This window comes from Cebus imitator, unplaced genomic scaffold (assembly GCF_001604975.1).
Source record: "Cebus imitator isolate Cc_AM_T3 unplaced genomic scaffold, Cebus_imitator-1.0 Scaffold227, whole genome shotgun sequence".
Classification (NCBI taxonomy): domain Eukaryota; kingdom Metazoa; phylum Chordata; class Mammalia; order Primates; family Cebidae; genus Cebus; species Cebus imitator.
In genome coordinates this window covers 1,906,586-1,931,507 of record NW_016107542.1, presented here as the reverse complement: position 1 = coordinate 1,931,507, position 24,922 = coordinate 1,906,586, and the positions used below count along the sequence as shown (strand labels likewise).

The window sequence follows — 24,922 nt, the reverse complement described above, 5'->3', positions numbered from 1 at the left end:
TATCACTCAGTTTTCATGATTGAAGATATCTCACTATGGACATTGACATTATACTTAATAATTGTAAATGCTTTTATGGATTTGGAGAAAAGCGTCTCTATAGTATACTTTTATTAAAAGTGCTTACAAATATATCAAAAATAGTTTAGAGGAAATTAACCAATAGATGTGTTGGTGAAGTCCTTCACTTGGTAAAGTAATAGGAAATGAGCTTACCTTAAATTACCCTGAGAAAAGCAATAGAGAACAATTCTATATATGTTTCTCATTCCCTCTTTTTCCCTTTTAATTTGATTTTTGAACCTCTTTTCATTTTGGTAACATTAAATGTATTTGTGGTATGTGAAGTAAGGAAGTACCTTGGGAAGGGGAGTGGTGGGAAAAGAAGCATGTTTGTTTAAAAATATTGCCTAGCATATGGAACAGTAATTATAATATGCCTCATATTGTCATAGGTCCTGCTATACAAAGGTCATGCTTTACAAAGCTCTATGGTGTCTAGCATCTTAATTTAGCTTTTCCCAACAGCAAGTTATATGGGGAAGGAATTGTTTCCAAATTAAGGATGAGGAAACCAAGACAGAGAGGTCAAGAAACATTTTTACAGATCTTGTGACTCTTCTGCTAATATTTGTATCCACTATATTAATAATTTTTAAATTATGTTTTTAATAATTTGAAAATTTTCAACCGAAATGTTTCAAGGTATACCTTTGGAGGGATGATTGGAAGCAGAGCAGGTCCATTTTTATCTCTTTTTAAATTAGGATTCTGAGTAGTACTTTATTGGGAGACAGGGTTTCAAAGCTGCTGCTCTATATTGCTTTCCTAGGTGTGAGGACTATAAATTAGAGTAGTAGACTATACCTCTCTTTTTGTTATTGCAGGTGCTAGATGTAGTGGTCAAGGTTATGTGCTGCTTTTTTTAATGGCATCTTGGATCTAGAAATACGAATTTGACTCTTGGTGTTTTCTTTTATTGCTTTCCAACTAATATTTACTGACTTAATACTATACACAGGATACACAAGTTATTAGCCTTTCACCAGGGCCAATAACAGTCTTTACAGAGTAGTATAGTTTTAAAAATATAAATGCGAAAAATTATAAAAATTAAAATAGAAACTGCCTATATTAAACATAGCATGTCTTGGAATTAAGCTACATTAGTAAGCATTATCATTCTTTATACAACTTAAAATATTGCTCAGATTTTACAGTCCCAAGCTTGGTATTTAATTAAGTACATTGGTTGTTAAAAGTAATTTTCATAAGCTATTGTCTACTTATAGAACTTTGAAAATTCTAGGCCAGGCATGGTGGCTGAGGCCTGTAATCTCAGCACTTTGGGATGCCCAGGTGGAAGGATCCCTTGAGCCCAGGAATTGGAGGCCAGCCTGGGCAGCACAGGGAGAGCCTGTCTCTATTTAAAAAAGAAAAAAGAAAATTCTAGGTTATGATAGCATTTATGAGTGATGGTATTAGTTTCTAGGCATGGCTTCTTCATATTATAGAACTCTAGAGTCTTTGATAATAATGAGTTTCAAAATATGTTTTCACTTTACCCAAATGTATATTTAAACCTTATTGTAGTAGTCTATGAAATTACTTATGTGCAAATAGAAAATAAATCCTATCAGTGGCCCATCAAAAACATGATGACATTTAATAAGGGTTAGAAGTTAATCACACAAATTCAAGGTAATTGTTTAGAGTCAAATCATAGCATTCTGCACATTGAATATGTGTTAACAATTTTGTACTTTTAGATATGAACATGACTCTGGAGTTTAATATCCAAAAGCTGGTGATTACTATTTTTCTTTAACTTGGTCATTGAGCTCTTGGAGTGCTAAATTAAACACTCTGACTAATACAGTTTGATTATTTTGTCCATAGTTTATTCTGACATAAAACAGTTGGAGAGACACTGAAAAGGGTAGAAAAAATGGGTACTGACAGCAGTGAGAAAGGATTTGAGCCTTGGAAGTTATTTAATATAGGAAAGGAAGGGAAAGATCTTAAAATTAGTTTTCAGATTTATTTGTATTTCTCTTTACTCTTTGTTACAAATTGCCAGCTAAAATCAATAAAGCAGCATAGTATGTTAAAGAGAGCCGTAAATTTTTGCCTTGAAAGCTTTTACAAAGGGTGATTTTTATTTGTCATATAGAAGACAGTCCCTAAAAGTTCACTGGGTTCTGGAGTACGCCATAGAGGGTTATTTGGTAGGTCTCTTTTATGACCAGAATAGTTAGTAATTTATCTAAATAATATCTGTATTATTCTTAAATTCTTTACCAGGTTTAAAGTTCTTTGATTATAATTCTGTTGCTAATTTCTTGGAAATATAATGCTTGTAAATGATACATATTTATGAATATGCTCTTATAACTAAGGATGATATATGTAATTTATGGAGGTTTTAAATTGTTTTTTGGAGATAAACTAAGGTTAAAATTATAAATTCGTTTCAAATTTTGGGTTATAGAAAGAACTAAAATTCTTTTATTCTGAGAGAGATTACAAATTCCATATTATGTACCCTTTAAAAATAATTGATAACAAATACAGAGGGAAGCAAAAAATTAGTCAAGAATGTGAGAATGAAGCAGTATCCTTTGGCAAAGTAGTCTAATGTAAGCAACTCATGGTTTTCTGAGTCAGTCAAATCTGAGTTTGACTGTTGTTTCACTTATTCAATATTCTTATGTAATATGAGGACATTGTTACCTTGAAGACTTGTGAAAATTAAATAAAGGTTATATGAAAAGTATGTAATCCAGTGCCTGGCACAGAGTAGTGCTTGAGAAGTAATAGTTTCATTCATTTCCTATATAAATGTAAAAGTTTCTCCAGTAAATTGGATTAGGAAAAAACCCAATAGAACAGGGAGGTGATATAGGGGCAGATTTAACTTCAGTTATTCCAAGGGGAAATAGTGTTTAGTATTTTTTTTTTTTTTTTTTTGCATTTACTGTTAATTTAATTCAATTAATTTTGTTTTGAGACAGGCTCTTGCTCTGCTGCCCAGGCTGGAGTGCAGCGATACCATCATAGTTCACTGAAGCCTTGAACTCCCTGGCTCCAGCAGTCTCCTGCTTCAGCCTCCTGCCTTAGCCTTCCAAGTAGCTAGGACTAGAGTGCCACCATGCCCAGCTTGCTTGCTTGCTTGCTTGCTTGCTTGCTTGCTTGCTTTCTTTCTTTCTTTCTTTCTTTCTTTCTTTCTTTCTTTCTTTCTTTCTTTCTTTCTTTCTTTCTTTCTTTCTTTCCTTCTTTCCTTCTTTCCTTCTTTCCTTCTTTCCTTCTTTCCTTCTTTCTTTCTTTCTTTCTTTCTTTCTTTCTTTCTTTTTTTCAGACGATTGGGAGGTGGGAGGTCTCACTATGTTGCTCAGGCTGGTCTTGAACTCCTGACCTCAAGTGATCCTTCCTCTTTGGGTTGCCAAAGGGTTGGGATTACAGGTGTGAGCCACCGCACCCAGCCTTTGTTTACTATTTAACTGCCCAAATTTTACTGTATGCTGTGGTAGGCGACAAAAACTTAATTGCTTTATTACTTTAGGGAGAAACCAGTTTTGCTCCTACCTTGATTAAAAAGCTTCAAAAGCTTGATCCACTTTCAGGAAAAAAGCTGTATAGAGTTGGAAGTAGAAAACTACATGTGAAGTAGAAAATATTGAATGTTTTAAGATATTAGCTGCTGGAGAAACTCCCATTTATCAAAAGGAAGTAAATGTTTACTTGAGAGTTGTGGCAGATATATTATTTTCTTACAATTTATGGTTAGTCAACTCTCATTTTGTTTTATTTTGATTAGTGTAGTTGTCTTAGGACCCTCTGACCACTACTCATCCCAGGCCCCCTCCTGCTGTATAAGTCTACCGACTCCTTTAGCTGCATTGTGTAGTCTTGTATTTCATACACTAGCTAGCTAACATTTCATAACAATAACTAGTATTTATTAAGTGCTAATTGTGTGCCAGGCACTGGGGTAAGCACCTTATATAAACTCATTTAATTTTTACTTGCTTTCTCCCAGGGAAGTAGGTACTATACATCCATGATTTTTTATATTCATTGCTGAAATTCAAAGGTTTTGAAAATGTGTCTCTATGTTTGTAGCAAACTAATTTGGCTGAAAAACCTGAACTAAATGAGATGAAGCTACATAAGGGTCATTATATAGCCTACATATGGAACATTATTATTATTTTTTGGCTACAGAAACATTAGTGTGTATGATTTTAAGTTGCTGCCCTATATTCACCTGGGATGTTATATATATTTGGGATTACTTTATAAAATTCAAAAAATTTTGAGTTGTGAAATATATCTGTCCCATAGATTTAGAGTAGGGGGTGGTGAACCTGTTTCATTACTCCATTTTGTAAATGAGAAGACTGATACTAGAAGACATTAGGTAAATTGCCAAGTTTAGAAATAGTATGTTAAGACATCAAGTAATTTATTCAGTAATGCATGTATAAAGCATGTATAAAGTAAACTGCTCAAACCCAGCAGTTTACTCCAGAAATCATACTCCCAAACTACAGTGTTGCCACAGCAAGATTGGCACTGGTATGTATGTCTTCAATTGACACAGTTGCTGATCTTTACTAATAGAGGAAGGCATATACCTGGATATCTATAATCTGGATTTGGGTGTGAATTACTGTGCGTTTACAAGTATCTTAGGTATCAATGTGTCTGATTTTAGAGTTCCCCTAAGTATAATAGAGCCCAGCCACTACGGCCTGTCTTAGGTAGAGGTAGAAAACTGTCTAGTTTCTCTTTTGTCACTTCTTTTTCCTCCTTTATATTATCTGTGTCTCATTCAGTGCCATAAATTGCATATTTTAATTTTATTCAACAAATATTTATTTAATATCTGTTAGGCAGTAGGCTAGAAATACAACATTGAGCAAGAAAATGGTACCTGTTTCAACAGGGACATTATTGTTATTACAGATTGAATAGTTCTTGGTGGGTACCCCACATTGTGGCATATTTGGCATCTCTGGGCCAAAATGGCATTACAGTCACTTGTCTGCCCTCATCATTGTGACAACCTAAATGACCCTAAACATTTCCCAAAGTCTCCTGTTTGTGGGTAGGGTAGTGGTGTATCGGGGTGATATTCAGACTCAGCCCTGAAAGTAGTAGCTACCCACTTGCCTGCTGATCCACTATCCAAGTTGAATAATTGATTTTAAGTATTTCTTTTTGCTAAATCCTGGCATTATACAAAATAAACAGCTGAGAGATTGATGAAGCAAATAGCTAAACTCCTTATACTCTTGATAACAATGACTAAACTCAAAAGCAAGATTGGTTGTGGATAGTCTACCCATGGCTAATTGAGAATTTCCATTATATTGTGTAAATAATAAGCATAAGTCAGTGAGCTCCCAAGTGGACATACCAAATGATGCTGAATGTTTTCAGTTACAGAATCAAAGTCTCTAAGCCCTTACATATGCAAGTTATTCAGAGACTTATAATATGGCACACTTACGCTAAGTGTAACTTGTAACACTTAAATGTATGTTACATTTTCAAGTGACGTTTTAAAATAAATTCCCATTTCTAATACGTGTGAATAGAAACAACTATGAGGGTTTTATGATTTTGAATCCATCAGTGAAAAAGGAATAAAATGTAATTCTTCATTCAGTATCCATATCAGCTGCTTTTTGGGCAGTATTTTATATTAAAAGTAATTAACATCAAAGTTCACAGAACCTGTTCATGCTTATGACAGTTGACATTATTTGAAACGAAAATAATTTTAATAAATTACAATTTTAAAAATTACATATGCTTAATGGGAAGCATTCAGAAAATACAGAAACGTACAAAGAAAGTAAAAATATATATATTCTGCTCACAGATGACTGCATATCTGCTTGCAGCATTACTGTCACATCTTCGGGATTTCTCTCTCTGTGAGTGCATATGTGCTCACTCTGGCACTCTTGGGTGTGCGTCTGCTCGTGCGTGTATGCTCTCTTTCTTCTACAAATGAAAGTTCGTGTACTTCATTATGAAAATTGTGTCACATCATTTGCTTTTTACTTTGACACTCATATTTTAAATATCTTTTTATGGTAATGAATAACATTTTATATTTCTATTAACATTGTATGTATGTATCGTGTATTTAAACTATTTTCTACCTAGACATTTGGGTGGTATCCTATACAATATTTTGGCATTATGGTTAATTATTGTATGTGCATCTTTGTGTAGCTCTCTAATTGTTTTCTTTATATGAATTCCTAGGAATGGAATTGCTGAGTAAATGCTGGATACATTTAGAATATTTTTATCAACTGTCAGATTGTTCCCTAGAAATGTTGTGCCATTTTATACACCCAACAATAATGCTTTAATGTTTTGTTTCTTTGTTTACTCTGACCACTGGGTATAATCAGTCTTTTAAATTTTTCTTTATTTTGGCAATTGAATAGTTGAAAAAAATATCATTTCTCTTTGCATTTCTTCAATAACTGAAGACAAAAATACAAATAATTCATTAGCTGTTCATATTTCTTTTGTCGAGTTTCCATTTTATCTTGTCTTTTTCTGTTGTGCAATTTCTTTTTCTCCTCTTAAATTTCAAGATCTCTTCATATTATAAATTTGTTATCCATAATGCACCTATTTTTTCTTTTAAAAATATTATTCTTTTTGTTTTAGTGATTTCTTTATATGTAAATGTCTTTTTTTTTGCGTTTTATTCCAGTTGATGTGACCACGACATTATAACATCATTATAATTCAAAATAACTAATTAAATAGGTTAAATATTAGATGTTTTAAAAAACAGAGGTACTTTTCAGATGTGAAACTATTTTGTTGATGTGGAAGGTGAAATTGTTCATGTTAATTAGATACATTTGCTATGATTACAGTTTTAATAGCTCTATATAAAAATAAGGATTGTGAGAGAGAGTTACTTTGATATATTTGAAAGATTTTACATTAAAGCCAGATAGCCTTGGCCTTATTTGTTCTTTAATTGAGCCAACGAATATTTATCAAGTGCCTCTTATGCATTAGATAATAAGAATGGATTTTTCATTTACTAGCTCTGTTAACTATGGGCAGGTTACTTAAAGTAGCCAAGTGTCAGTTTCTTTATTTGTAAATGAGGGATAATACTTACCTTATTGGGTTGTTGTAAGGGTTAGTTATAGGTTACCCAAAGTAACTAACAGTACGTGACATGTAATTGGACAACAATAAATTGTAGTTAGTGTTATTATTCTTCATAGTAACAAAATGTAATTTTAGCTCACTAGTATATATAATATTATTGCTGTGGTAGTAATTTAGCATATAGGGTAATTAATAATGATTATTATAATTTTATTAATAGGGAGAATGGAGCCTAGGTAGGTTGATTATACTTACCATCCTGTCAGTCAGGTAAAAGCATTTCCTTGTATTTGTATAAGTTTACAGTTTTCAAAGCTCTTATTTGTTCTACAGCATTCCTCTAAGATAGCCAGGGCATGTATAATTTTTCCTGTTTTACAATACAGTAGCTGAAGATTAGAGAGAATAATTGACTTGTCCAAGGCCATATGGCTTTTAAGTGATTAACAGGTTCCACTTAAAATTAACATTCCCTCGAGGCAGGCGGATCACAAGGTCAAGAGATTGAGACCATCCTGGCCAACATGGTGAAACCCCGTCTTTACTAAAATACAAAAATTAGCTGGGCGTGGTGGTGTGCGCCTATAATTCCAGCTATTCGGGAGGCTGAGGCAGGAGAATGCTTCAACCTGGGAGGCGGAGGTTGCAGTGAGCCGAGATCGTGCCACTGCCCTCCAGCCTGGCAACAGAGCAAGACTCTGTCTCAAAAAAAAAACAAAAAAAAAAATTAACATTCCCAGTGAACCTAGATTGACTCTCATTGTGGGAAGGAGCAGAGAATAGAATCTGACTATAATTGCCCAGTCTTCATTTAGCTTTAGCCATTTTATAGTTTCTTGTCGTTGCTCCCATTCCAGTCATCTGAACATTGGTCTGAATGTTTTAGTTGTCTGTTACATTGATGGCATTCATTCCCTTGTGAAGTCACTTTCCTTTCCATTTGGGTTGGGCCTGTAGCTTGTTTTAACAAAGAGAATGCAAAGGAATTAAAGCTGTTCCAGGTCTGGGTGCAAAAAGGCTTGAGAACTTAGGCCTTTCTGTTTTTGAGAGACAGGATCATTATGTAAGAAATCTGACCATTCTCCTAGAGAGACCCAGTGGAAAAGAGGCCACATGGAGAAGGAAGATTTCTGAGATTACATGGAGAGAGACGCTCAGCCAACCTAGAATCTTAGGTGAGCTCATTTCTCACCTGCTGGCTGAAAGCAGTAGTATGAATGGTCACTAGCAAGACGAGTCTAAGAACTGCCTAGCTGAGTCCTGCTCAGATTGCAGAATTATAACCAAATAAAATGGTGGTTGTTTGGTGCCAGTAAGTTTTGGGGTGGTTTCTTACACAACAGTACAAAAGCAAAAGGAATATGCAACAATATTCTTGAAAATAAAAGCTTTGCTAAAAGGTGTTTACTTTTTTGGCCTACCTTGATAGTTTTGGTCTTTCTTTGGCTTGCCAAAACCAACTAACAAAAAAGGAATAGTAGTGAAGAACTCTTTTCTCTTCCAGAAGCCCATGATTTTGGCCAATACTTGGGTGAATCTGAAGTATACTCAATCTCTCTGTACTGGCTATCTTCAGAGAAATCTCAAGAGATAGGGTTGCCTCTTATGTCAAGGGTGCGATTCTTCTTTTCTGTCGTTTCTCCCTTCCAGTTTTCTGAAGTTTTAAAAAAATCTTTTACTATCAGAATTTAGTTGGTTTTGGCCTCCATAAGCCAAGTAAGACAAGATGGACTGGGTTTTCCCCCGACTTTTACTTATTCTGTTGTTCTCAAAAGATTTGAGAGGCCATTTAGGACTGAGAGTGGCTCTGAGACCAAGAATCACCTTTGTTTTTGATCATTCACATATTAGTTAACAGGAAAGATGTGATAAATTTTTCATGCAGTTATTTTTTCCTGTATTACAAATCAGTTTCACTCTCATTTAAGTACTGAAATATAGATTTTTTTGTAAGTTTCTATTAGAGATAAGAATCAGTAATCTAAGAATTTTAAGTATATTTTAAAAAAATCAAACTGGGTTTTTTTTTTTTTTTTTTTTTATATATCACTGTTTTGGGATTATATTTTAATTTTTTACTTTATTAAAAATAACTATATTATTTTATTATATTATATTAATTTTGACATGTTTAATAGATTTGGTTAAAATATTTTTGTCATGAAAATTTTAGATTCAGAATATTACAGAACTTGATCAACTTCCAGAATGGTGGAGTGAGGACTTGCTCTCCTTATAAAGCAACAAAAATATGGGTAAAATAATGAAAATCTGCATTTTAGAGTTCTGGCAATTAAGCAAGAGTTTGAATTGAAAATCATCTGTCCAAGAGCAAACTAATGACTCTTGGGAAGACCAGTGGGTTGGTGATATTTTAATTTGGGATTATTCTCATCTCTTTCTCCAGCTTAGAGGTGTATCCAAAAGCTGGCAGCATTCCAGAAAATGGAGAGAGCTGACCACTTTTGGAGCTCTATTAAAGGCACCATCCCCAGTGCATAGTTAATATTTTGTCCCAAATTGCAGCTCCCTGGGAAAACTCTGTTGTGAGAGAGTGATTGGATATTTGATTTGACTCTGAACTCAGCTCAGTTGGGGGGGAAGAAAAAGCTTACCCCCAGGGTGTTACTGAAACAATAGCAAACTGTTGGCAAGATGTCAACTGCCTAAGGCTGTGATTTCAGTTGAGGCCAGGAATTTAAAAGGAAATTCTGGAGAACTAGCCAACTATAGGGAACTTGGGAAAGCTCTGGCATATTCCTGGGTATTTAGAAGGCTGTACAATGTGCAAGTCTGTACACATGCCCAGAAATGATCCGGGGAAAGAGAATGTCACCTCTGACTGATCTTGAGGCACTGTGTAAGGAGAAAGTGAAAATCAGTGCTATTTGTAAGCTGCCCGAAGCTTGAAGGTATGACTTCTTATGAAGATTTCTTTACAGAGGGTGGAAGACATATAGTCAAGGCATTTAAGGAAATCTTCTAAAAGATCGTTGTTTCACTACTACATGATACTGGTCCAGGAGTGTCTTCTAGGAAGCCAGGCTTACAAATAAAAACCATTTTCAAAAAAAAAAAAAAATTCTAGCAGAGAACTCAAGTGGTCACACACTACAGGGAATACAGGGTCTGTAAAATTAGTTCATGAAAGCACTAGATAAATAGCATCAAGAAAAGTAACACACTGATGATTAAAAAATTTAGGGGAAAAGTATGGAACAGTCTGAGAGTTGTCAAAATATATTACCTAAAATGTCCAGTTTTCAACAAAAATTGAGAAATGCAAAGAAACAGGAAATATGCCACATACACGGAAGACAAAACATAAAAAAAAAAACAAAAGCTAGCTAACAAAAATATGACCCTGTGGAAGCCTAGATTTCAGACTTAATAGTCTTTAAGTTAGCTATTATAAATACATTCAAAGAACTAAATGAAACCACATCTAAAGAATTAAAGGGAAGTATCAGAATGGTATTTCACCAGAGAAAGAATATCAGTAAAGGTATAAATTATTAAACAAGGAAATTCTGGAGTTTATAATAACTGAAATGAAAAATTCACTAGGGGAGCTTAACAACAGATATAAATTGACAAATGAAGGAATCTTTTAACTTGAAGTTAGGTCAATAGAGATTATTCAGTGTGAGGATCAGGAAGAAAAATGAACAGGGCCTCAAAAGACTTATGTGGCTCCATCAAATATTGTACGAACATGGGCATTATAGGATTCCCAGAAGAGGAAGAGGCAGAAAAATATGTTTAAAAAATAATGACAGAAAACGTCCCAAACTGGATGAAAAATAATACTCTATACTACACATTCAAAAAACTCATTGTAATCCAAGTTGAATAAACCCAAAGTGATTCACACCTAGACTCAATCATAGTTGAATTTAAAGAAAAATCTTGAATGCAGCAGGAGAAGAATGACTTGTTGCAAGGCATCTTCAACAGGCTTAATAGCTGAGTTATGAGAAACCCTGAGGCTAGAAGACATTTTCAACTTTGAAAGAAAAGACTGTCAACCAGTAATTCTCTGTTTAGCTAAACTCTTTTTCAAAACAGTGAAATTTTCAAATAAACAGAAACTGAAAGAATTCTCACAAACTCTAAGAAATATTAAAGGAAGTCCTTCAGGTTGAAATGAAAGGACACTTGATGGTAAATTTTAATCGGTGTGAAGAAATAAAGAGGAAAGGTTAAAAGTAACTATAAATAGGCATTATTAAAGGCATGTCTAAAAACACATATAAATGCGTTTTGGTTTGTAACATTTTTTTCTCCAATTATTTAAAACACAGCTGAATACAGCAATTTGTATTGATAGGTTTATGAGATATAAAGATGGATTCCTTCATAGTTTTACAGGTATGGTTCTCTTCTGGAATTTATAATACAACATGAGTATATCACTACCTTATAGGGCAGATTTAAGGTGCCATTTGCCTCTGCCTCTAGTTTCTAAAATGATAAACTTGGTTTAATGGCATCATCTTAATGGTGACTGCTGCCACTGTGCTGCCTCATCTCTTCCTCAGTTTTCAAGCAGTCCATAGATACTAAACTTTGCATCGATGCTGGTAAACTAGCTGCCTTCCAGTGCTCTATATTTGATGATCCTTCTCACCACTTAATAAATTAAGCTCTAGATGATGTTTATGACTATGTTCAAGATGAAGATAGCATCTTGATATCATCTAGTTATCATAATTGTTTACCCTTGGCAATTTTTCCTCCCTGCCCCCCTGCCCCTCTACCCCCCTACCTCCTCCCTCCTCCCTCCCTCCCTCTTTCCTTCCTTCCTGCCTTCCTGCCTTCCTGCCCTCCGCCTTCCTTCCTTCCTCCTTTTTTTCCCCTCACTCTGTGACCCAGGCTGTAGTGCAGTGGCACAATTACAGCTAACTGCAGCCTTGATGATCTTGTGGGCTTAAATAATCTAACTGCGTCAGCCTCCCAAGTAGCTACGGCTATAGACATGTGTCACCACACCCAGCTAATGTTTTACTTTTTGTGAAGATGGAACCTACCTGTGTTCCCTGGGCTGGTCTTCAACTCTTTGCCTCAAGTGATTCTCCCTCCTTGGCCTCCCAAAGTGCTGGGATTACAGGTATGAGGCACCATACCTGGCTGCCATTTGGGTCATTTTCTGTTTTGCAGACATTTAGATTGATTAGGGTTCTAATGGTATATGGTTGCAAACCTGTCTTTGACTCTTTTAAAGATTATACTGCAGTATTTTATGATTGGGGAAAATCAACACTATTTGGAGACAAATCTGTATTCAGAATCTTGACTGCCACTTGTTGGCTGACTTACCTTTAGATATGTTTCTTCTGAGTCAGTAATCTCAACTATAAATTGGAGATAGTGATATTAAACCTTTTGACTTTTATTTTTAAAGTGTCATTGATATTATGAGCTTCTGTGAGTTTGTGTTTTGGGGAAGTCTTACAACCAACAAGGCAATCACGGAGATTCCTCCTTGCAAGTGATGAAGGTAAAAGAACTTTCAAACTTCAGTAGTATTTCCATGATCTGTATTTGACAAGGGATCTCGTCTGATGAAATTGGTTCTCATAGTTTGACTATTAATAGAAAAAGCCAGTTAAAACAATAGGTCATAAAAGTGTGGCATACTTCTCAGTAACATTTTAACTTAAAATATATAAAACGTATAAATAGACTGTTTTTGTGACTAGTACCAAGGGCCTTTTTTTCAATATAGGTTTGCAGATTGGAACTGCAAGTCTTATATAAATCTGCATCTATAGCAAATCGTATCCAGTTTATGCCATATTTCTTTAATCTAGTTTAAAAACTGAGACAGTCGCAGAGCAGTGGTTCTCAAAGTGTGGTTCCCAGCCTAGCAGCCTCAGCATCATGGAAATTTTATAGCATGCAAATTCTTTGCTTTTATTCTAGACCTACTGCATCAGAAACTGTGGAAGGTGGGGCTCAACAGTCTATGCTTGACTTCCATGCTACGTTTTGAGAAACATTTTATATTTTATTATTTTACTCAATTTTATAAATATTTCTCATATCTTTGCCTATTTCAACAGCAGTGTTTTGTAGTGACTTGCCTTTATCAAGTCTTTTCAATGCATTTGACTTTGTTTTTAAAGATACAAGACCTTTTATTTTTGCTTTCATGGTTTATGTGATATTTAATTAAATTAGCTAATTACAATAACAATAAAACTCCCCTATTGAAGCGTTAGAACAAAAACTGTTCTGGGTGAATACAGCTCAGCAGTTGGGAGCAGAAGTGTTGAGGGGCATGCTAGAGAGAATCCTGCAGGCTGTGAGTTTTCAGTATGCTGTGGGTATCTGTCAGTATGGTTGGAGAGGAAATGAACAATGTGGGTTTACATAGCAAGCTGGGTAAGTGAAGCTTGATCAAGAGAGCTTCTTGTGTATTCTATATAGGCTTATAAATTTCTCGGATCCATTTATCTTTATAACCCCTAATTCAGTATGCATGTTTTAGACTTTTGTTAGTCTGTAGGTAGTTTTCTTGGCTAGATGTCAGAGTTAGAAATTTGTTTTTAATGATTTTCAGATCTCTTAGGTCAGTATTGTGGAGAAATAAAGAGAACCCAGTAGTTCATATGAAAAATATGTGCCTATTATTATGACACCAAAGGGGAAACTCTGTAGCAGCTAATACTTGAAGTAGAAAACAGATGGAAATCTTCTTCCCTAGCCTAAGACTGCAGCTTTTGCCCTGGCTTATAGTGCCTACTTTGATTTTGGGAAATCCACTTATGTGTGGGGATCATTCCGCAGATGAAGTGTTTGCCTACCATTAAGATTTTTAAAGGGTTATATAAGTCAGTCCAGATTCTGGCCTGCTGAATCGAATGTGTTACTCCTCAGCAACATTCTAGATGGAGTTTTGATTGAGCTACTTTTCTATGTGTGTTTTAATTATTAGTATATTTTAAACCACATTGCTAATCTCACGAAAGGAAAGGGCCTAAATAGCCTAAGTCAACTCTGGATCCTCTTGTTACTGCAGTAGTTGGATCATAGTACTGCTATGCAACGTTAATAGAAAACTACATCATGTGCAGAAAATAACTTGTATAGCAACATCAGGATACTGTAACAGTTGTCCAATAAAACAGCAGTATTAGTCCCTCCGAAGTTGTTCAGATATTGATATTGCCTAGTATTCATTCTTCACTGACTCAGTAACTCAACCATTTCACTGACAAAATAATAACTGCTACATATCTGATTTTTAATAAAGAAATGAATATTGCTTAAATGCATACAATAGATTGAAGTTTTTGTTAGAGATAGGCTCTAAATCTGTATATTTTATGTAGCACAAATTGTGATTCTATATTAGAATTACACTTTGCTGTCTGGAGAAGTGTTTATAAAAGTAATGAAAATTTTGGTTTCAGGCAAAACAAAAATTAGAATATACTGAAAATTATTATGTAAATTTTGAGTAACTATGAGCTAGTGATGTATAGGTATTGCATAATTTTCTCATTACAATATCTCACTAGATTGTGTTGTCTAGATTTTATAGATGGAGAAAATTAGATTAAGAAAGATAGTGACTTGCCCAAGGTCATTTAAGTAGTAAGTGATAGAGCTAGGATTTGAACTGTGGTCTGTTTAGCATGAAAGCCCAAGCTTTTAAATACTGTTTAAATACTGTTTTACACCTTAACATCCGGTGCCTTAATATTCTTGGCCTTCTTTCAAAAACTTCCCTCTTCCTGTCAATTCCAGAGATAACATTCAATAACTTGAGAACAGTGACCTTTCTAAACAAATACAGTGTGTTACAGAACCAGATGGCCTAAGATTATATTTTATTTTTCTAACTCAAAATAAATTGCCTGCCCTAAGACTGATAAAGTCCAAAAAAAGACCCTTCTGTATCCCAGAACCTCATCAGGCCACATGGCCAGCCAGTGCTGTTTATCAATAAGTCAGTCACAAGTAGAGAGCTTTGTCTTTATGCTATAATTTAGATTAGGACCTAATGAAGGGGCAAGAAGCTTGTTTACTAAATGAGATCATTCAGTAATCGCAGTGCATTTGGTAGAAAGATTCAGAGGAACTGAAGACAGAATTGTAGGCAGTACTACTGTCTGTACTATTAATTGAATGTAAGGAGAAGGTTGGTTTATAATTCAACAAAGTCCCAAATTAGGCATCCTTTTTCTCCCTTGCTGGAATTTAAGAAGGATTTTTCTAATCACTAGCCACTTTATTCTTGATCATTCAAAATCTGGATGAGAATTTTCTTGAAAGTCTTAGACAAATATATTTTAAAAGCAATTCTATATAGGGAACATAAGTTATTATGCCATACATAAGCATAAAAATGCTTTCATGAGCTCAGTTACACTTAATGAATTTGAGACTTAGACAAGTTTAAGCAGAGTAGGCATAGAAATGTTTCAAAGATACGTTGTAATTGACAGTCAGATGTGACAAAAGAAACTTGTAATTGACAGTCAGATGTAGTGACAAAAGAAACACTAGACTTGGAGTTAGGAGGCCTCTGTTTGAGACTTGACGTTGCCATTACTTTGTAAGGATCCTTGAGCAAGTGATTTAAATTCTCCAAGTCTTAGTTATTTGTAAAATGATGCCAGACTGATATTACTTCCCTTGTTTTATTATTGCAAGGTTGTTCTGAGGACCAAGTTAAGGAACAGGTGACAAAGTTACAGTGATGTACAAATGGTTGCTGTTATTATGGCAGCATCTAATGTAATAAGGGTGAATGTCATCCTGAGCTGTTAATAGGTTAGATTTTCCTTTAGAATGGCTCTGCTGTTTAGTAATTTGGTGCTTTGGGCCAAGGCACCATAATCTTTTTGAACTTCAGTATTAAAGTTCAAATATTCTCATCTGTATGAAATGATTAATATCACAGAGTTGTGAGAATTACATTAATGTAGATGGTATTTTTAATTTTTGTAAAATAGTGATGGGGTAGGACTTATTATCTTGAACGAATTTCAGCAAGTTAGAAAAGAAATAGCCAGAGATTTTTTTTAATCTGTTCCCAAACATCTTAATAAGATAAATTACTCATAGAATGATAGAATGCTGGAAGAACCCTTTGAAGGTTATTTGTCTTCTTCTGGTCATTTTAAGACAACGATTACCTCCTAATATTTTTGTCAATTCTGCTCTGTTTATATGCATGGAGAATAACACTGTCACCAGCATCATCAGTTGTAAAGGATAGCAACTGTCTCTCAATCACAATAGATAACAGATTTCTGAAAATGTAAAGCCATGTCAGAGAAGAACTCTGGAAGGTAGTATTGGGCTGTGAAAAGAATCTGGGCTTTGTTGTAAAAAGTTGAGATGGAATCCTGCTCCTGTCAGTTACTAGTTTGTGGCAGTGGGAAATTTACTTAGTATTTTGTGGGCACATAACTATACTGTTTTTTGTTTGTTTTAATCATTTAGGCTATGTCTATGTCTATACGTAAACATGACTGGCTCTCCATTTTTACATATCATTCTTTGGATCTGAGACACGTTTGATTTTTATGTTATTTATACTGATGATTCTTGACCTTCTATTTTTTGTCTCAAATTAGAGACTGGGGATTACAATAGTGATCTCTCAAGATTGCAGGGGGGCTTATGGCAAATCAGTGTCTTGGAGTCAGATGTACTTTAAAAAGGCTTCCTTTTTAAGGCTGGTTTAGGGACTTACGTATGAGCTATAATTTTTAAAACTATAGTTCTTTTGGGTTACATGTCATGTTTTTCTTCTATTGGTTGATTTTGTACAGTTGAATTAACCTATATTGGTTTCTAAAAAATTATTTGAAAACTGGACAGTATTTTAATGTGAAATTGTAAAATAGTTTTAAGTATATTCTCATGAGAAGAAGAGCTCTTCTAAAGAAAATAATAGGAAAATAATATTTTATCATTGATCCAGTAAAAAAAATGCAAAGAAAATTTATGTTCACCATCAAGACTAAAGACCTTTGTGTACTTTTTAAAACACAGGGTTGAGAGATTTCATAGTTCGTATATTAAGTTTATCTTTGACTTACTGAAAATATTGTTTTCATCTTTATTGGGTGTCCTGGAAAAATACCCGAGTTGATCCTTAAATTTGAAAAAAGAAAATTCAATACCAGATATTTAGTTCTGGATTCTAATGGTACTAGACTAGAAAATAGAAGATTGATAGGTAAAGAAAATAATATATGAACATAGAAGTGCATGATTCAGTGTTCATTTTCTGTCATTTTGCAACAGTTCAACTTTGTGACATGTGTTTCTTTCTTTCTTTTTTTGTTAAATAAATGAAAAGAATTTATCCCTTGATCATCTGTAACATAGTTTCATTGTAACCACTAGTCTGGGCTTTCACTTGAATGTTTTTTATATGAATTTATGTGGAGATGCTTTGCATTTTTCTAAATTTTGGCTACACTAATTAGAGAGTGGATATTACAAAAAACTGACAGGCATTTTTAAAATATATTAAATGAATTGGTTAGGAAAAGGGATACAAGTATGTAATTTTACATTTTTCAACTTGTTTTTACATTGCCCTTTAGAATGTTTAATATTTTGTAATGAAAGTATGTGTTTTTTCTCTTTTTTTCCGAAAAGAAAACAATCAGGTAAAAATCTGAGAAATGTTTTCAGTTGTCCAAGGCTAATGTTGACTTTAATAGGTCTAGGTCTTCATGGTTGACAGCTGTAGATAATTAGCTTTTTCTTTCTTAACAAAGAAAGCAAATGGAGCTGCAAGACATTCATTGCCTTTTCTGTCATCATCATAATAATGTATGTATTTAACTCCTGCAGTTCCTTAAATTGATTTAGTGCTAAGCTGCCTACATTACGTATAATAGGAGTGACAAGTGAAAGCTGCAGCACATATTTGCGTGGCAAAAGGGAGCAGTGATTGACAGCAAAGTTTCTCTCTACAAGAAATAGCAGTGTTGTGGAGCTCAAAAAGGGCCAGATACATAATTCTTAAAATTGTAGAGCAGATTCATGAAATGAATTTTAAAAAGTGATTGCCACTTGGTGTATTTGAGTGTCTTTGTGTTTTTGGCTCCGGGTGAGGGGCACAGATGGACAGAATCTCACCTGACTGCTGAATATCAATAAATTCCGTTTAAGCATGTTAGTATTTGTTGTTTAAGAATACTTACAAATTATAGATCAAATTATGACTCTGTACTCAGTGAAAATTTGCTTCAGCTGTAAATGATTCACTGTATTTGAAGAAGCTGAATAATACATCTATTCAGTTAAGGATTTTGAAGGCCCTAAATTGAGTTATTTTTCAGGGAAAAATACCCATTTTTTACATGTCTATAAAACTAGAGGTATCATTTCTGGAAAGGTAATCACATAGGATTGGTGGATTTTTTTGTTCATACAGTGGCTAAATGTGATCATCTTTCAAAAATACTCAAAATAATATTCTGGCTTTCATTTGTTCCCATGACAGAAGCCAGGGTTGGAAGGACCCTTGGTGATTGCTGCTGCATGATGCCCTATGATGAGCCTAGAATGTTGGGCTTCATATTATACCATGGAAATGTTTCTTATTTTGTTGACAACTCTGTGTCTGTGGGAGGCAGGGAGGGGAAGCCCTGTGTGTGCTTGTACACTGGCAGCCTCTACTGGCCATTTCAAAGAGCAGTATTGACTTCTCTTCTTTCCATTCCAGGTTACATATGCTTTTACTTGGGCTTAGCTCTTACTTCTTTGGTCCTCACCCTCTTTGTTATCCCCTTTTGAAGACTAGTTTTCTGTTGGATGTCTTGATTTATAATTATTAAAGAACTACATATTCTTTAGATTTAGCTATATAAGCTCTCCTAGTGGTTTCCAGGAAGTAGGCATAAACTGTTACTGGGCTTTATGGATATGAATACCTCTGGGGGTTAGATAGAGGGTGGTGTCTAGACTTTAAGTCTAGATAGAAAATGATAAGTATTTGTAACTAAAAGATCCAAAGATGATAGTAAACTCTGGATTATTTTGTTGTAGGGGTAGAGACTTGTAAAATGTTTTATCTCTAGTATCTTTGACTTTGGGCAATAATTTGACCACAGTAGATGATTTCCTCAACAAAATAGAACCATTTCTTGACTTTTACATTTTATCAGTGGCTCTACTTACTAATCACCTAGTTATCTTTGAATCTCTTGGCATTTTTAAACAAGACATCTAATTGAATCTTTTTATACAAAGTCTCTTATCCAATGGCTTCCATTATTACTGCTACCACTAATTCCTAGATTATTACAGTTACTATAGGTTGGTACAAAAGTAATTGACAAAAGCCACAATTACTTCTGTGCCAACTATACTAATAGCTTTCCTTCCTTCCATGTTCTTTACCTTTTAATTCAACCCATACAACCTTGCCATATGCATTTGACTAAAACATTGCTTTTATTGCATCACATTTTTTTCCTTTAACAATTTATTGTTTGCTTGAGAAAATGAAAGGACTAAAGGATATAGCCAGTAGAATGGGACAAGGAGCATGGAGCTAGGAATAGGAGGATGTGGGATTTTTGCTTTTGTTTTGGCTATATGACCTTAAGCATATACATATACCTTCCTGAGACTCTATTTTTCTATTATTTAAAATCATTTGTTGCCAAGATTGGTTGAAATAATGTTATATGAAATTGCCATCAGTTCGTTAGAATTCTGTTTTCCCACTACAGAGTAAAAAGGCAAAATGTCTTAGTTTGGAACTTCTTTCCAAACTGCTCATTTCTATACTGTGCCTGGCATATAATAGGTACTTAATAAATGCTGTTTGAATAAATTCTATACTTCCAATCGTGTATTTCTCTCTAATTTTCCAACTCAAATATGTTGTCTCTACTCTGACCACTGAAAATGTTGTTCACATCATCACGGCTACATCATTCTCCTGTTCTTTGCCCTGGTAAGAAATTGTCCTCCACTTTTTTTTCAAACCCTGTTTTTTAGGAATAGTCAAGTCCCCCTATCTCCTTTGAGTCCACCTTTGCTTTTGCTTTTTTCCACCATAGCAATACTTACTATCTTTACCACCCACCACTCTATTTTGAGATATATAGTATCTTGTATTATTCATAAAAATGTCCTGTTGGTATACCTTCTCTTCTCTGCATACTGGAAACTTCTGCAGAACAAGAAAAATAGCTTTGATTTTTGTAGTCACTCTTTAAGGATATTTTCATCGAACCTGTAATATATCCAGATTAACATATGGGCCGGGTGTGGTGGCTCACGTTTGTAATCCCAGCAATTTGGGAGGCCGAAGCAGGTGGATTACATAAGGTCAGGAGTTCAAGACCAGGCTGGCCAACATGGTGAGACCCTGTCTCTACTAAAAATAGATAAATAAATAAAAATTAGCTGGGCATGGTTGGGCATGCCTGTAAACCCAGCTACTCAGGAGGTTGAGGCAGGTGAATCACTTGAACCTGGGAGGTGGAGATTGCAGTGAGCTGAGATCTTGCCACTGCACTCCAGCCTGGGCAACGGAGTCAGACTCTGTTTAAAAAAATTAAAGAAAAACAGATTAACATATGATAAGAAATGGTTTATGTTTGCCGCAAGATTAATAGAACGAGGATTGGTAGATTGTTAGAAGTGAGATACTAAAATGCTGTTAGACTACTGATACTCTGATTTGTAGGGATAAAGAATTCAGATTGTAAGGGTTTTGGGGAAAGTTCCCCTACGGAGAAGAATGACCTGCATATTACTATGAATTAGTGATTCTTCTATTTTAATAAAGCACCCCTTTAAAATGTAGATGCCTTAATTAGGAACAAATCCTTATATACCAGTATTGTTTCCTTGTGAATATAAATAAAGTATAAAAAGGCATAGAAATCATAAGGGTAAGAGAGACACTTATTTTTCACCAATACCTTTTGAATTTTTTTTTTTTTAGTATTTACATTTTTACCTGTTCTAATCTGACAAGCTAGAACTGTTCAAATCTAACAAGTTGGGAATGTTTAAGCCATCCAAATCTAACATCTTGGATGAGTAAATTATCAAACATTCCCACCAGTGTAAAAGTCTTCAACATATGTTTAATTGCTTTTATTTTTAAAATCATCTTTATTGGGTTGTAATTTACTTACAGTATAATTCACCAGTTTTAAGTGTACAATTTGATGAGTTTTGGAGATGTATACAATTGTGTTCTACCATTACAATCAAGTATGGATCATTTCCATCACCCCCAGAAGTTTGTTCCTGCCCTTTTGTAGTCAGTCCTTTGCCCCATCTCTTTGCTTCTGGCAGCCACAGATCTGCTTTATTATTACTACAGTTTTGCCGTTTCTAGAATTTTATATAAATGGAATCATGCAGTATGTAGTTTTTGTATGTGGCCTTTTTTAGATTTTACCTGAACATGTATCAGTAGTTTGTTCCTTTTATTGCTGAGCAGTAGTTCACTGTGTGGCTATACCACAATTTGTTTATTCTGTTTACTATTTGGTGGAATTTTTCTTTTTCAGGGTTTAGCTATTATGAATAAGGCAGTTATGCAGACACAGTGTTATGCAGTATAAGTGTTTTTATGGACATATGTTTTTATGTTACTCAGATAAATGTGTACAAGGCAATTGCTGAGTCATATGATAAGGGTGTGTTTTAATTTTTATAAGTAACTGCCAAACTCTTTCCCAAAGTGGCCGTACCATTTTGCATTCCTACCAGTTGCACTACATTCTTGTCAACACTTGGTGTTAGCAGTACTTTTTATTTTAGCTATCATTCTAATGAAGGTGTAATGTTAACTCATTACAGTTACATTACTTTGTATTTCCCTAAAATGATTAATTTTTCGAGCATTTTTTCCAAGTGTTTTTGGTTATTTGCATATATTCTTGTGTAAAGTGTCCAAACTATTTCCCTATTTTTTAGTTTCATTTTTATTTATGTAGGCAGGAGTGCAGTGTCATGATCACAGCTCACTGCAGCCTTGACTTCCCAGGCTCAAACAATCCTCTCACCTCATCCTCCTGAGTAGCTGGAACCATAGGCATGTACCTCTATGCTCAGCTAATTTTTAAAATTTTTGTAGATACTGGGGACTCCCTATGTTGCCCAAGCTGGTTTTGAACTCCTAGGTTCAAGCATTCCTCCTGCCTTGGCCTACTAAAGTGTTGGGATTATAAGCATGAGCCCCATTACCCAGCCCCTATTTTTTAAAAAACAGTTTTTTGTCTCCTTCTTACTGAGTTCTGTATATGTATTTACATACTCTGAATACAAGTCCTTGATCAGAAATGTTTTCTAAATTTTTTTTCCAAGTCTGTGTGCTTGTGCTTTCATTTTCTTAAGTGTGCCTTTTCAAAGAATAAGTCTTTAGTTTTGATGAAACCCAATTTATTGATTTTTTATCTTTTTGTGCTTTTTGTGGAGTGTTAAAGATTATTATCTAACTGAATATTAGATTGCCTTTTGTATTCTTCTAGTAGCTTATAATCTCATTTCTGGGTTTCTGATACATTTTGAGTTAATTATTGTATATGATATGAGGTGTCTTATCTTTCCAAATGGGTATATGATTGTTCCAGATCCATTTGTTGAAAAAGACAATAACTTTCCGTTTAATTACCTTAGTGTTTTCATTGAAAAATCAATTGACCATATGTATGTGTGGGTTTATTTCCATTCCATTATTTTAATTACTATCTTTATTATAAAGGTAGTAATTAAAATAATGGAATGGAAATAAATATTTTCCTTATTATTGTAAGGAAATAATATTTTTATATAATAAAAATTATTATATAAAATGTCTTAACTGTAAGACTATAAAGTTTTGTAGTCTTACAGTTAAGACATATATAAGTCCTCCCACTTTCTCTTGTGTTTCAAAATTGTTTTGGCTACTTTATGTTCTCTACATTTTCATATAAATTTTTAAAAGCCTACTGGGATTTTGACTGGACTTGTATTGACTCTTTAGATCTGTTTCAAGAAAATTAATATATTAAACAATATTGGATGTTATGATCCAAGTACATGATATCTCTCTTTCTTTACTTAGGTCTTTACTTTCTCTTACCAGTGTCTTGTAGTTTTTAGTGCATAATTCTTGCATATATTTTTGTTAAGTTTATTCCATTATATATTTAGCACTATCTTAAGTGATATCATATGCTCTTGTGATGCTAGCAATGCAATATTAGCAATGCTAGTATTGAAATACAATATGACTAGTTTTGAAGTATGATTCACTTTTTATATTTTGACCTTGTAACATTGTAATGTTACCAAATGCACTATTACTAATAGCTTTATTTATTTAATTTTTGGTAAGCTCTTAAAAATTTTCTGCATAGACAGTCATGTCTGCAAATAAAGTCAGTTTTTACTACTTCTTTTCTAATTTATCTGCCTTTGATTAATCTTTCTTGCCTTATTGCATTGATTAGGATCTACAGTGTTAAGTAAAAAGAGGATATCTTTTGCCCTCTTATATTAGAAAGAAAATATTCAGTCCTTCCTTAGTAAGCATGATGTTAGCTATAGTTTCTTTCTGGCTGCCTTTTATTAGGCTGAGGAAATTCCCTTAAACTCCCAGTTTGCTGAGGGTTATTTTTGAATGAATATTAAATCGAGATTATTTTATGCTTTTTATATTAATCTGTTAATCTGGTAAAATACCCTGATTGATATTTTTATGATAAAGCAACCTTGAATTCTGAGATAAATCCCATCTTGTCATTATCTGTTTATATGTATGTTTCTGGGTTTGATAGGATTTGGTTACAGTTATTTTGTTATTTGTCTTCCTAAGGGAGCTTGCACTGTAGTTACCTTTTCTTGTAGAATGTTTGTCATTTTTTTCTTTTTTAAATCTGGGTAACATTGGTCTCATAAAATGAGTTGGGGACTGTTACCCCTTTTATTTTCAGGAAGAGTAAACCCAAACTTAATTTTGAGTTGGAAAATACAAAAGTTCACTTGGGCCACTCAAACAACTTATTTCTTGTGACTGAAATAAGAAACATTTTAATATGTATTAAAGGGTATGTTCTCCCTTCCAGATATCTCCAAATGATTATGTGTATTTAAAAACAAAATAGCTTATGTAGGTATGCTTATGTAGGCATTTGTAAAAATTGTTATGCAAATTAAAATTTAATATCTTTGGATGTTAATTTAGTATCAATAAACCATAGGTATAGTATATGAAAATATATTCAGAAATGTTAGTACTTATGATTTTGTTTTTGTTAATATAAACATTTTGTGAAATCTCTTGTATAGTCTCATTAAGTCATACTTTGTTTATATTTCAACTTAACAGACTTGTCAGTGGTAATTGTTATGTTACATTAAATTTAAAAAATCCTTTTTCTAGCACAATATTTTTCTACTAACAGTTCTTTATGGCAACAAACTATTCCTTGAACATGCAATATAGTTCTTAAATTGTATCCCATTTAGATGAGAAACTGATAGATGTATTTAGATTGCTTAGTCACTGATTTGAGTTGACCTCATTGCATGACTTTTTTACATGGTGGTGTCAAAACTGTTCTATTTTCATCCAAAGCACATTCTGTGAACTTTAGGATTAGGATGACAAATACCATCTACCATCTAACATGGTATCTGTTAAAATTGTTTTGGTGGATTGGGAAGCTGAATTAAATGAATAAAAATGGTGAACTTTATTGAGTGATAAACGTGAAACTCAATTTATGTTTTTATGTGATGAAAGTAGTTTGTTGCTGTCTTT

At 33.9% G+C, this 24,922-nt stretch overlaps 1 protein-coding gene across 12 annotated transcripts in view; it reads left to right on the top strand.

The window, feature by feature from the left end:
* Window positions 1-24,922, top strand: part of RFX3 (regulatory factor X3) — a 296,327-nt gene that overhangs the window by 35,054 nt on the left and 236,351 nt on the right. The gene's annotated exons all lie outside the window — the stretch shown is intronic.